Here is a 13,770-nt window from a genome sequence, read left to right as displayed (position 1 = left end):
TTCTAACTTCGCTTTTCACTTTTGACCCCTTTGTTATTTCGGCCAATTCGACACACCCTAGGATCCGTTGTATGTTAGTTTAACCTCTGATTGTTAACATATGACATATTTAGACGACATTAGATTAATTTAATAACCTAATTAGACATGTTAGGTGGCATCGACATAGCTTTAAAAATCGATTAACAATTCTATAACCTAATTGAATACATCTTTCTTCTCACCTAATTTCTCGCTAGTATAAGAGTGCGTGATTAGCACCTTCTTATTAACACTCGATGAGTTAAATTAATTAGCGAACTTGACCTAATTTGACCCCTTTTGAGCCGTGTAGAATACCCATTTGCAAGACCTCTTTTCAATCGATCAACGTCGTTTATAACTTGTTTTCTAACTCTTTTTCTAATCCGTTTCGCAATCATTCGATCTAACCAATGAACCTAACCTAGGAACTAGGGTGGCCTTGTCTTGGCCGTGAGGGTGGTCGTGGTTTTGGGCCGTGAGCTTGGCCGTTTTCTTTGTCTCTCTTGCTTCGTTTTTTATACCTTTTGTTCTTCGTTGTTTTGTTGCTTGTAATTTGTAATTTGTTTATCGAGTTGTAATTTTCGAGCTTGTTTTACTTTTATTGAGTCAAAGCCTCTTCAAAAAACCTTAGTCTTGTTTGGTTAGACGGTTGTGTCCCAATGCATGTGAGAGCGTAGTAAATCGCATGTTGTTTAAAGCAACATGGCCCGATTTATGCTAATGCATGCTTTGATGCGTAGCCCAATGTCTAATTCGATAAGATTAAGTGAAAGCACGCATTACGAGGAGTGACCCAAGGCCGTGTGTCATGTAGGCCGTGAGTCACCCCTTTGTGCACGGTTTTCTAGGCCGAATGGCCGTGTATTGCGTCGTGTGTATAGCGTTGTATTTAGATCGAGTTGTATCTTTAATTTATCGTTGCGTCGGCATGAAATGCCTGGTTTGTAATAGGTAGATCCCAACGGCTCCCCCATTCCCCCTTAAGCCTTGTTTGCTTTGTTTTGTATGTTGTTAGATTAATCAACCCACATGCTAAATTACAATTTTGACAAAGTTAGTTTAGTTGCATCTAAAACGACATAGAAATTGTTGTCACATGATAGGGTTAAAACAACGTTTGCATATCATACATCGTAGTAGCTATGACCTTGTTTGAAATCCGATACTTGACTTAGTAGAGGCCGTTATTGACGGGCGGGGTTGGGTGTCCTTATGGGCTTCCTAACACGTACCCTCACCCCTTACTCAAGATCTATGGTTTGTGGATCCGTCTAAATACCATTGGATTACGAGAGTCATTCAAATCGAGTGATATAGGGTACAAGTCTTTATCTTTAATCACTCGTAGTCGATTGGCTTTATGCTTTTCGATGAAAGGTGTAAAGTTGACTTGAACGGTTCCAAGTTCCCAAAAAACTTGGTGGCGACTCTAATATGTCTTAATTCGATTCGAAAGAACCTCGAGTCGATTATGCCTGGTGTGGATCCCGCGGACGCAGTTCCCGAGGGCCTTGTCCACAAGATCATACCATGCGGTCTTCATTATCCTCATGTCTCGGATGTGGCGTAGTCAATCAAATGTGAACAAGGATAGAACAAACACAATATATACAAAACAATATATACACAAGACTACAAAAGGAAATAAACATGTTTTTGGGTTTTTAATTTTCAAATTTTTATGATTTTCGAACTTTTTCAATTTTTTTGGATTTTTTGAATAAGAGTTAAATGTTAGAATTCCCATCCCCACACTAATATGGGCATTGTCCTCAATGGCCAAAATGATGGAAATTATGCAAAGATGATGCATGATTTCTACACTAAATGCAATCTACACTAAGCTACACTACATGATGCATGGTTTTTTTGTTATGACGGAGAGGATAATTTAGATTACCTCCCGTTGTGTATGCATTAACTTCCCCAAATCGAGTTAGACACTATTACTAATGTCCAAGGATGGGTGTAGTTCATGCACACACTATGCAATGCATGAAACGAATTTGTCATTTTGGATTTTGAAAATGGGAACAATAAAATGAGAACACCTCAATGGTACCGAGGTGTGAGTCCTCTATGGTGCTAGGACTACTCCAAAAATGATCAAGAAAATAATTAAAACAAAGAGAGAAATAGAGAAACCATGAGAGGGTAGGAGCCTCCAAGGCTTGCTAATCTTCCATCATATCATCACCATCATCACTTTCCTCATTAGAAGTGGTCTCATTGCCACTTCCCTCTTCATTTGCTTCTTCACCTTGCTCATCATCTTACTCACCATCCTTTTCTCCTTCTTCACTTGCTTCCTCATCAATGTTATCATCTACTTCTTCATTACCAACGACCTCATTGTCACCCGAAACGACCCTAGATGCACCCGGAAATAGGACTTCTCTATCCGCCCAACTAGGCAAAGGACATGATGGATCAAGTAGTCCTTGCCTAGCTAAGTGTAGGAGGGGTGGATATTGAGCCAAGTAAGCATTTTTCCGATCCTCAAAGGCTTGCTTGTGCATTGCTTGAATGAGAAGAGTCAAATAATCATTTCTAGCTTCAACTCCTTCCGGCTTGAACTCTTGATACTCAAAGGGGTAAGGTGGTATGACAATGGAAGAGGAGGGCATTTCAAGTTCACCCTTTTGTTGTTGGATAATATACTCGGCCTCTTTAGAAAGGGGAAGTAGATAATTGGTCCGGTGGACGCTTAGACGACAAATCTTTGAAGGCAAGGTGAACGATCTAGCTTCACTAGTGAGCCATCCATACTTGGTGTCAAGAGGGTTATGGGCAACCCACTTGTACTTGTGTATCATAGTATGCAAATCAACAAGATGACCACCCTCCTTTGCTTTATACTTGTTATCCTTGTTGAAGTTAGGATCAAAGTACTTAGCTAGGATAGTGACTAGGCCGCCATTGACAATAACGGTAGTGCCCTTCTTCCCACAATCAATGTTGAGCCATCTATCTACCAAAAGCCTCAAAGAGTTGAAAGGCTTGGTGTGTACTCTTCCAATGTTCAAAGCCGATTCAAGAAGAATAAAATCAAGTTTAGTGAAATGGTTGGTATCTTTCCTTGCAATAATGGTGTTTCCTATGACCTTGTGCCATACTCTTATGCCCGGATGGTGGACTAAAAGAGCACGACTCGCATGAAAATCCTCAAATTTCCTTCCGGAAATTGCCTCCCAAAGAGGGTCAGGGTCATACTTTCCATAATCCTTAAAATAACTCGGTTCATCACTAAGACCCAAGATTTCATCCAATTCCCTAAAGGAAATGCATCTACTAACATTAGCTAGACGAAACTCGAGGTTCTCCCTACTCTCAACTTTGGTGACTTTCAAAGAACTCAAAAATTCCAAGGTAAGGGAGGGGTATGTCAATTCTTTTGATTCAAACAATTTCTCTAACCCCATGGCTTTGAAAAAGGCTCTAGTTTGCTCAAGGACACCCAACTTACCCAAGGTGTCTTCACAAATAAATTTGGTGGATTGAAGTGATTTTCTAGCAAACTTGGCAAAAGTATCTCTATGGGTTTTGGAATTAAAGTTACCTCCGGATAATGCAAAAGTTGATCGATTTCCGGATTAGAAGATGTTGTTGCTCCCATAGAAGGTTGTTGTTGTTATTGCACTTCCAAGTTTGGGGTTGCTACCACCATAGCCAATGCTTTCTTTGCTTGAAGAGCCTTTTGCCTTTGTGAAAGTGTCTTTGGTGCCTTTGTTGCATTTGTTGCTCCCTTAGTCCTTGCCATTGATGAACTAACCAAGAAAAGAATGAAAAATCTTCAATTTGTAGTGTACCCAAATCGATTTAAAGGTGAAAGGCTTTGCCTTTATGAATTCAAAAATCGACTCAAAGGTTGAAGATTTTGTGCTTGGTTTTGATTTTTATTGAAAAAGGAGTGATTGATTTGTTGTTGAAAGGATGATTTGATTTGATTTTGGTGAATGTAGTTGAAGAATTTTGTTTTTGTGATGGAGAGGATGAGGGTTTTGATGTTTTGAAGTAGTGTTATGAATGAATGAATGAATGAATGAAGGTGGGAGGGATTTTATAAAGACCGAAAAATTCGAACTGCAGGGGCAATCCGTGCGGTTTCTGCCCAATACGGGCGGATTCTGCACTTTCTGGGTTTGATAAAACTCGCCTAAAGACGGGCGTCTTTAGAGAAGACGCTCGGATTTGCTTGATACGGGACGGGCGGATTCTTCAGAAGACGGACGGATTTCAGTCCAGGAATTTTTCTTGTTTTCCTCAGCAGAGAAGACGGGCGTCTTCTTTCCAAGACGGACGGATTTTCATAGACGGGTGGATTGCTGTTCAGGACGCCCGGATTCTCTTACAGTCAAAAATCTTTCAAAATTTCAGCTTATAGAGATGTGCGTCTTCAAACCAGTACGCTCGGATTGCATGAAGACGGGCGGATTCTCCTGAATCCGCTCGGATTCTACCCCTTTGTACCCGGATTCAGTTCCATCCGTGCACAATGCATATCCCTTATCATTCTTCCATTCTTCTTTAAATCTTGTGTTCTTCATTGTGGGGGCACTACTAAGGCATGGATAGCCTAGGCAATTGCCATCCCCACACTAAGTTAGAGCACTACACATCAATTGAAATTATTAGTCCCTCACTCACTTCTCTCTCAAACATGACAATTATCTTGATCAAAGTAAATAAAAATCCAAAGATGACAAAAATTGCAATACAAGAATTGAAATGCGAGTTAGGGAGTTAGAAATATTTACAAATGCTGGTTTAGGGAGGACTCCACCAAACTCTCATTCTTGATGAGATGTCAAGGGGGCATGTTCAAGGTGTTGTTGATGTTGCACAACACCTTGAAAAAGTAATCAAAAGCTTGTTCATTATTGTTATAGAGGTCTTCAATAGACCTTGGCCCTTGTTGTCGGTCTTGATCGATGGCATTACCAATGTAGGGATTAAAAATCCCTTCAAATTCGTCGTCCCAAAGACCACAAACTTCATTAAGTTGATCATTGAAAATCTCTTGATTTAATGGAGACAACTCTCCCAATTTCTTCTCTTGGCCAATGAGGCCATTCTCTTCTTCTTTGATTGATTTTGATGAGCTTTGCAAGCTCTCCTTGTCATAATTCACTTGCTCTTTGAATAGAGCATCTTCAATTTTCTTCTTCCATTGGAGTTCTGATTTCTTCCTCTCATCCTTTCGGCTATAATGATCAATCATGAAACATGGTTCATGCAAACGAGGAGCTCTCATAGTCTTGTCAAGATTAAAGGTTATGCTTTCATCTCCCACTTCTAGAGTGAGCTCACCATGTTTTACATCAATCACCGCACCCGCGGTGTGTAGGAAAGGTCTTCCTAGAATGATTGGAATGTTGGAATCTTCCTCCATATCAACAATGACAAAGTCCACCGGGATGAAAAACTTCCCAATTCGCACGGGGACATCTTCCCATATCCCTAATGGTGTCTTCGTAGATCTATCGGCCATTTGGAGTGTGATGTTGGTGCATTTAAGCTCTCCCATCCCCAACCTTTTACTTACCGAGTACGGCATGACACTCACACTAGCCCCTAGATCACATAAGGCTTTGTTGATCGTTGTGTCGCCAATGGTACACGGTATTGAGAAGCTTCCCGGAGCCTTTAGTTTTGGAGGTGAACTCCCTTGAAGTATTGCACTACTCACCTTAGTGAAGGCGATAATCTCAAGTTTCCGGATCGACTTCTTCTTTGTGAGTATATCTTTCATGTATTTCGCATAGGCCGGCACGTAATTTATTAATTCCGTGAAAGGAATTGAGACTTCCAAATTCTTCACAATTTCCATGAACTTTCCAAGTTGATCATCAAATTTGGGCTTGGCTTGACGACTTAGAAAAGGGAGTCTAATCACAATGGGCTCCTTCTCCTTGACCTTGTCTTCATTTTTCTTTGAACTTTCTTCTTTTGATGATTCTCCATCTTTGGAGTTTTGCACAATTTCTTCCTTATCACTAGCTTCCACAACTTCATCCTCAACTTGCTTCTTCGGTGCTTCATACCTTGTACCACTTCTCAAGTGAATGGCACTAACCGTTTCATGTCTAGGGGGATTACTTTGAGGTGGTAATTGCCCCTTTTGTCTTTGTGAGCTTGAAGATGCTAGTTGAGTCAATTGTGTTTCCAGCATCTTGGTGTGAGCTAGAATGTTGTTGATGGTGGTTTCCTTTGCTTGACTATCTTTTTGCATTTGAGTGAAAAATTCTTGTTGATTCTTTTGCATTTGGAGGACCGCTTTTTGGACATCAAAACCTTGGTCATTTTGGTGATTGTATGGATTTTGATTTTGGTAACCTTGGTTTTGATTGTAAAAGGGTCTTTGATTTTGGTTTCTCATGGGTGGTGGAGTGTATGTTGTTTGAGTGTTTTGAACATTTTGGCTTTTGTATGAGAGATTTGGATGGAATTTGGTGTTTTCATTGTAATAGTTGGAATAAGGGGTATCACTCTTGTATGCTTGGAAAGCATTCACTTGTTCATTTGTTCCCCTACATTCACTTTGGTCATGTCCCAAAGTTCCACAATTCTCACATATCCCACTTGGGATTGATGAAGATGCCGTCATGGCATTAACATGATGCTTTGGTTATTTTGAGACTTCTTCAAGTCTAGCCATAGCTTTTTCAAACTTCAAATTGATTGTGTCAATATGAGCACTAAGTTGAGCACCCAATTGAGTAACGGAGTCCACTTCATGCTTTCCTCCTCTAGTAGCCTTGCGAGGTCTACTATATTGTGAGTTATGGACCGCCATTTCCTCAATCTTGTTCCATGTTTGATTGTCATCAACTTCGGTGAACATTCCATTTGATCCCATGTTGAGAATGTTCCTTGAATCCTCATATAAACCGTTCCAAAATTGTTGTACCAAGAACCATTCGCTAAGTCCATGGTGAGGACATGAGCGACAAATTTCCTTGAACCTCTCCCAAGCTTCATACAAAGATTCTTCATCCCTTTGCTTAAAACCCGTAATTTGAGCTCTTAGCATGTTAGTCTTTTCCGGTGGGTAGAATTTTTTGTAGAAAGCTAGAGCCAACTTCTTCCAAGAATCTATTCCGAGAATGGCCTTGTCAAGGCCCTTCAACCATTGTTTTGCGGTGCCGATTAGAGAAAAAGGAAATAAGACCCATCTAATTTGGTCTTGAGTTACACTGGTTTGAGAGATTGCATCACAATAGTCGCAAAAGGTTTCCATATGAGAATGAGGGTCTTCACTAGGCATCCCCCCAAATTGGCTCCTTTCGACTAATTGGATAAAGGCGGATTTGGCAATAAAATTTCCGGTTAGATGTTGTGGTGTAGGAGTACCATTGGGTAGGTTCTCCTCGGTGGGTACGGAGTGTGACGAGAATTTAGGCATTGTAGGTTGATTTTGTGGGGTATTGTGTAATGGGTTCTCCTCTCCTTCTATTGCGAAAGGGTTGATGAACTCAATAGTGGGTTGAACAATCTCACTAATACCTCTCAAATTCCTCCTAGCAAATCTCCTATTGTTCGTCAAGGTTCTTTCGATTTCACGGTCAAAAGGTAACAAATCACCTTTTGACCTTCTAGACATGCAAAATATCAAACAACTCGAAAACAATTAGAACAAACCTTGAGGAGTTTTACTTCCCCAAGGCGAAGAAAGACACAACTAATAACAATAAAAGGAAATCTAAATCAAGTAAACACCGTCCCCGGCAACGGCGCCATTTTTGATCGGTCCGTTTCGTGTTCACAATTAAAGGTGTGGTCGTTGGGTCACGTCCGAATCAAAACACAATTTATAGCTTCACAAACAACTCTACAATTAGTAAAGAGGCAAGTAAAGGTCGGATCCCAAGGGACGGGTATTGAAATGAGATTTCTATTGCAACTAGTGGTGTCTTAGGGGTGTCACAATTTGGGTTGATGTAGAAGGTCACTAACTAAAATAGCAATGAAAATAAACAAGCAAGATGAATTAAAAGGGGTGTAAACAATTGATTAAAAAGCACAAGGGTGTCATGGGATCATAGGGGAATCATGGGAATTGATCATACAAACATGTTCTCAAATTATAAGCAAGCAATTATTGTTGTGATGGATTGAGTTGGGTTATATCTTACAATCCTAGGAAAGTTTGGGTCCCGGAGCCGAATCGATTAGATTGTACAACACCTACAAGTCGACTTAATCTTCCCTACTCAACAACATGCATGGTCTAATGAGACTCGAGTTGGGTTATGTCTTACAAGTCTCATTGAAAAGATAGGAGATGGTGGTAAATGCAAGGATTCATAGGCTTGGCATTTCATCAAATATAACATGTGCATGAGTTGAGATCAAAACAAGCAAGCAAATAAAACATGAAAGCATATTAATTTAAGCATGAATCATTCCCCATGTTAGTTTCCCCTAATCACCCATTAAACCTAGCTAAGAGACTACTCACTCATTATCATGTTGATCATGCTAGCAAGGTTGTCAATCATACCAACAAAATGAAACATGATGAATAAATGAAAGTAATTAACAATAATTAAAAAGGGATTAAGAGAATTATACCTACTAATGATTCCAATAATAAAGCAAAGATAAAAGAAGTACTTGATGCTTGATTGAGAGGTTGTCAATCTCCCAATAATAACCCAAATAATCTTCAATTACCCAAAATAAAGGATGAACAAAAGAGAGATTAAGAAAATAAAACTTGTATTAGACCTTGATTAATTGTTGATTACAAAACTAAAGAGAGATTTGATTGATATTAACTACTCTAATTATTGATAAGAAGAACATACTCTTCTAATTAGACTAATGGGGTATTTATAGTGGAAATTAGGGGGATGCATTAGGGTTAACTAAGGGCTAAACTAGTAATTAAACTTTTTAGATTGAGCAGGGAGGAGCCGGTATTTTCCGAAGGAAGGGCTTCTTTCTTTGTAGCTTGGAGAAGAGGAAATCGCGCTGTAGAGGAATCCGAGCGGATTAGGGTCGGGACGGGCGGATTCTGGCGATGGAACTCGAGCGGATTCAAGAGAATCAGGGCGGATTGTGGTGGCTAAACCCGAGCGTCTTGGTGGAAAACCGCACGGATTGTGCAGGTGGAGGACGGCCGGATTGTAGACAATCCGCACGGATTGTGTCTCAGCAAGACTTCTTCTTCTTTTCTTCCCTTTTCTTCATAAATTCCTTGGGGATTTACTTGGGGACTCAAGGATCCTTTCTCAACATTGCTCATCTACTATCATATATACAAAGGCCTTCTAATCTTGTCTCTCCTTGATGCTTGGTCATTGGATTCGATCAATTTAGTCTCGTTTTGCCATGAAAATGCAAGATTCTTACTCCTTTCCTACCAAGGGATCAAAATCTCAAAGAATATGCAAAACAAAGAACTAAAGATAAGAAATGACCCAAATATGCACTAAAAAGCATGGGAACAAGGCTAATTCGGGGGCTAAATATGCGCTAATTATGGTCACATCAATAGTACCATGGAGGTAGTGGTTATACGCTCCATAACGATGGAGGCAATGGTTATACGCTCCATTAGCTAGAGGTAGTGATTATACGCTCTAGCAAGTTAGAGGCAGTGGTTATACGCTCTAACCGGCATTCGCTCTATTCGTTATGCTTTGTTGCTAGCTTTGTGCCTTCTGTTATTGTGGATCACCATGTTCGTTATGCTTTGTTGCTAGCATTTTGCCTTAAGTTATTATGTGTTGTGTGCTACTTTTGTTGTAAGTGTACATGGTCTACTGGTTGCATATGGTCTAGGTTTGCATTATGGCTTCCGCCTAAGGTTGGTAAGGTTAAGGTTGGTAAGGTTATGATAAGTTGTGTTAAGTTTCCATGAGTATAGATGGTCTCACATGTTTACTGGTTTTGCATTTCAATTGTTATTGATTGTTGGTTATATTCAATTATTGTAAACATGACTGGGAGAGCATCTAGTTACTCCCGACTGATTGTTGACCCCCCATTCTCAGGTTAGGTTGTTCAGATTATTGCTGACTGGTTGATGTTGTTTGGGATGCATCGAGGGCGAGACGAATAATAAATTAGGAGTTTGTTTTCATGTTTTAAGAACCTAAAATAATGTAATAGTTTGGTTTTGGATTTAATAGCGAACCGGATTGGTCAGGTGCTTCCGCTACCTTGACCCCTTTTATCATTGTTATAATCTGATAATTCATTTTATATAAGTTTTACCTTTGTTTTATAATCCGGGTTGTTACAATTGTATTGATTTATCGGTTGTAGAAAGCTATGTCTTTTGTGTCACAATTTGGGTTGAGTTTGAGGTTTGCAATATAAACTACTTAACAAAGGAAATGTAAACAAATAAAAGTAAAGCAAAGCAAGCAAATGGGGTTTGTAAACAATTGATTAAAGCACTAGGGTGTCATGGGTTCATAGGGGAATCATGGTGAGATCACATAAACAAGTTTCATAGATGCAAGCAATTTACTGTTGTAGTGGAATCGAGTTAGTTTATATCTTACAATTCCTAGGAAGTTTTGGGTCTCGGAGCCGAGTCGGTCAAGACTTTACAACACCTACAAGTCGACTTAATTATTCCCATTCAACTATATGCATGGTGTAACAAACCTTGAGTTAGTTTATGTCTTACAAGTCTTGTTGAAAGGATAAGAGAATCATGCTAGGTTGTCAATCAAGCATTTCATCAAGCATAACATGTGCATAAGTTGAAACTACAACAAGCAAGCATTCATATGAACTTATTAAGTAAAGATCTACACTAGGATTAAGGGACGCTCGGGCTGAGTCTTGGGACGCTCAAGGGCCGTGCTTGGGACGCTCGTCTCAAAGATCATTTTGGCTTCTTCTTTATTTGGCTGCCTCATGATCTGTGAAGATCATTGAGGAGCCAACCCGCTTTCAACCAAAACCAAGGTTACCAAAATCAAACTCCATACAATCAACAAAATGACAAAGGTTTTGATGTTCAAAAAGCGGTCCTCGAAATGCAAAAGAATCAACAAGAGTTTTTCACTCAAATGCAAAAGGATAGCCAAGCAAAGGACATCACCATCAACAACATCCTAGCCCACACAAAAATGTTGGAAACCCAATTGACTCAACTAGCATCTTCAAACTCTCAAAGACAAAAGGGGCAATTACCACCTCAAGGTATCCCACAATATATGAAAAGGTTAGTGCCATTCACTTGAGGAGTGGTACGAGGTATAAAGGACCAGAGAAGCAAGTTGAGGATGAAGTTGTGGAAGCTAGTGACAAAGAAGAAGTTGTGCAAAACTCTAAGGAAGGAGAACCAACAAAAGAAGAAGTTTCAAAGAAAAGTGAAGAGAAGGCCAAGGAGAAAGAGCCCATTGTGATTAGACTTCCATTCCCAAGTCGTCAAGCTAAACCTAAGTTAGATGACCAACTTGAAAAATTTATGGAAATTGTGAAGAATTTGAAAGTCTCGATTCCTTTCACGGAATTAATCAATCACGTGCCGGCCTATGCAAAGTACATGAAGGACATCTTTACGAAAAAGAAGTCGATCCGGAAGCTTGAAACTATCGCCTTCACTAAGGTGAGTAGTGCAATCCTTCAAGGGAGTTCACCTCCGAAACTAAAAGATCCGGGAAGCTTCTCAATACCGTGTACCATTGGCGATATCATGATCAACAAGGCTTTGTGTGATCTAGGAGCAAGCGTGAGTGTTATGCCGTATTCGGTTAGTAAAAGGCTAGGGATGGGAGAGCTCAAATGTAACAACATCACACTCCAAATGGCCGATAGATCGACAAAGACACCATTAGGGATATGGGAATATGTTCCGGTGAGAATCGGCAAATTCTTCATCCCGGTGGACTTTGTCATTGTTGACATGGAAGAAGACTCCAATATTCCGATCATCCCCGGTAGACCTTTCTTGCACACCGCGGGTGCGGTGATAGATGTGAAGCACGGAGAGCTTACTCTAGAAGTGGGAGACGAGACCATAACTTTCAATCTTGACATGACCATGAGAGCTCCCCGTTTGCATGAACCATGCTTCATGGTTGATCACTATAGCCGGAAGGATGATAGGAAGAAGTCGGAATTCCAATGGAAAAATAAAGTTGATAATGGTCCATCAAAAGAGCAAGAGAATAGCAACAAAGAGAGCTTGAAAAGCTCACCCATGACAAGTGAAGAAGATGGCCTCATTGGCCAAAACAAGAAAGAAGGAGAGTTGTCTCTATCAACTCAAGAAATTTTTAATGATCAAGTAGACAAAGTTTGCGGTCTTTGAGATGATGAGTTCGAAGGGATATTCAATCCCTACATTGGTAATGCTATGAACCAAGACCATCACGGAGAACAACAAGTGCAAAGATATATTGAGGATCTTTATCATGACAATGAACAGGCTTTCGACTACTTCTTCAAGGTGTTGAGTAACATCAACAAAACCTTGAAAATGCCCCCTTGACATCTGACATTGGATGAGAGTTTGGTGAAGTCCTCCCTAAACCACCATTTGTAAATATTCTAACTCCCTAACTTGAATTTCAATTTTTACATTGCATTTTTGTCATTTTTGAATTTATATTTTTGTGCCTTGATCAAGATATTTATCATTTTTTAGAGAAGTGAGGGAGGGACTTATGATTTTATTGATGTGTAGTGCTTTGGCTTAGTGTGGGGATAGCAATTGCCTAGGCTATTCATGCCTTTGTAGTGCCCCCACAATGAAGAACACGAGAATTGAAGAATGAAAATGTTACGGGTTATGCAGTACCCGCGGATGGACATGAATCCGTGTGGACAAGGAGGAATCCGAGCGGCCAAGAAGAGAATCCGCTTGTCCTGAGGAATCCGAGCGTCCAATGTCACCAGACACCCGTCTGGCAGAGCTGTAAAATTCAAAAAATGGTCTGTCACAGAATCCGAGCGTCCCAATTGAGAATCCGCTCATCTGATACAAGACGGTCGTCTTACAGAGAAGACGCTCGTCTTTCTGCTCTTGAATTTTAAAGAATCACCCTGTAACAGAATCTGAGCGTCTTCCAAAGAATCTGCTCGTCTCACATTGAGGAATCCGCTCGTCTTTCCAGAAAGACGCTCGTCCTGTGGCGTCATTTCCTGAGGTAAAAACAAAGAATCCGAGCATCCTAGAATGCAATCCGCTCGTCCCCTGCTGCTATTTTAAAATTAACGGGTCTTTTAAAACCCCTTTCTCTCATTCATTTTCATTTCTTCTACATTCAAACACTACCCAAAACCCAAAAACCTTCATCCTCTACATCAACAAAACCAAATTTCCTCAACCAAATTCAACAAAATCAAATCCAAACTTCCTCACAACAAAAATTAATCACTCCTTTTGCAACAATAATTGATTCAAACACCAAAATCTTCAACCTTTGAGTCGATTTTTAAGATACAAAGCAACATTCTTTCATCTTAAATCGATTTGGGCATAACTAAAAATTGAAGATTACAATCTTTCTTTGGTGTAATCAACAATGGCAAGAACTAAATGAGGTAACAAAGCACCCCCAAAGAAGACACTTTCGAAAAGGCAACAAACTCTTCAAGCAAAACAATTGTCAAAGGCATTGGTAGTCCATGAGGCAAGGTTGGAGATTCAACAAGGCCCCCCTATGGAAGCTACAACATCCACAACTCCGGTCATTGAGCAATTATCCAATTATCCGGAGGTAATTTTCACTTCCGACTCTCATAGGGATAAATTTGTTCTCTTTGCTAAGAAGA

General features: G+C 40.0%; 1 non-coding gene across 1 annotated transcript; it reads left to right on the top strand.

The window, feature by feature from the left end:
- Positions 1-6,950: 6,950 nt before the first annotated feature.
- Positions 6,951-7,057, top strand: LOC141624163 (small nucleolar RNA R71). Its single transcript, XR_012533973.1, has one exon. It is a non-coding gene; the product is annotated as a small nucleolar RNA R71 (small nucleolar RNA).
- Positions 7,058-13,770: the final 6,713 nt, after the last annotated feature.

The sequence above is a fragment of the Silene latifolia genome, chromosome X (assembly GCF_048544455.1).
Source record: "Silene latifolia isolate original U9 population chromosome X, ASM4854445v1, whole genome shotgun sequence".
Classification (NCBI taxonomy): Eukaryota; Viridiplantae; Streptophyta; class Magnoliopsida; order Caryophyllales; family Caryophyllaceae; genus Silene; species Silene latifolia.
The sequence above is the reverse complement of the archived record's forward strand: the minus strand, read 5'-3'. Positions and strand labels throughout refer to the sequence as shown.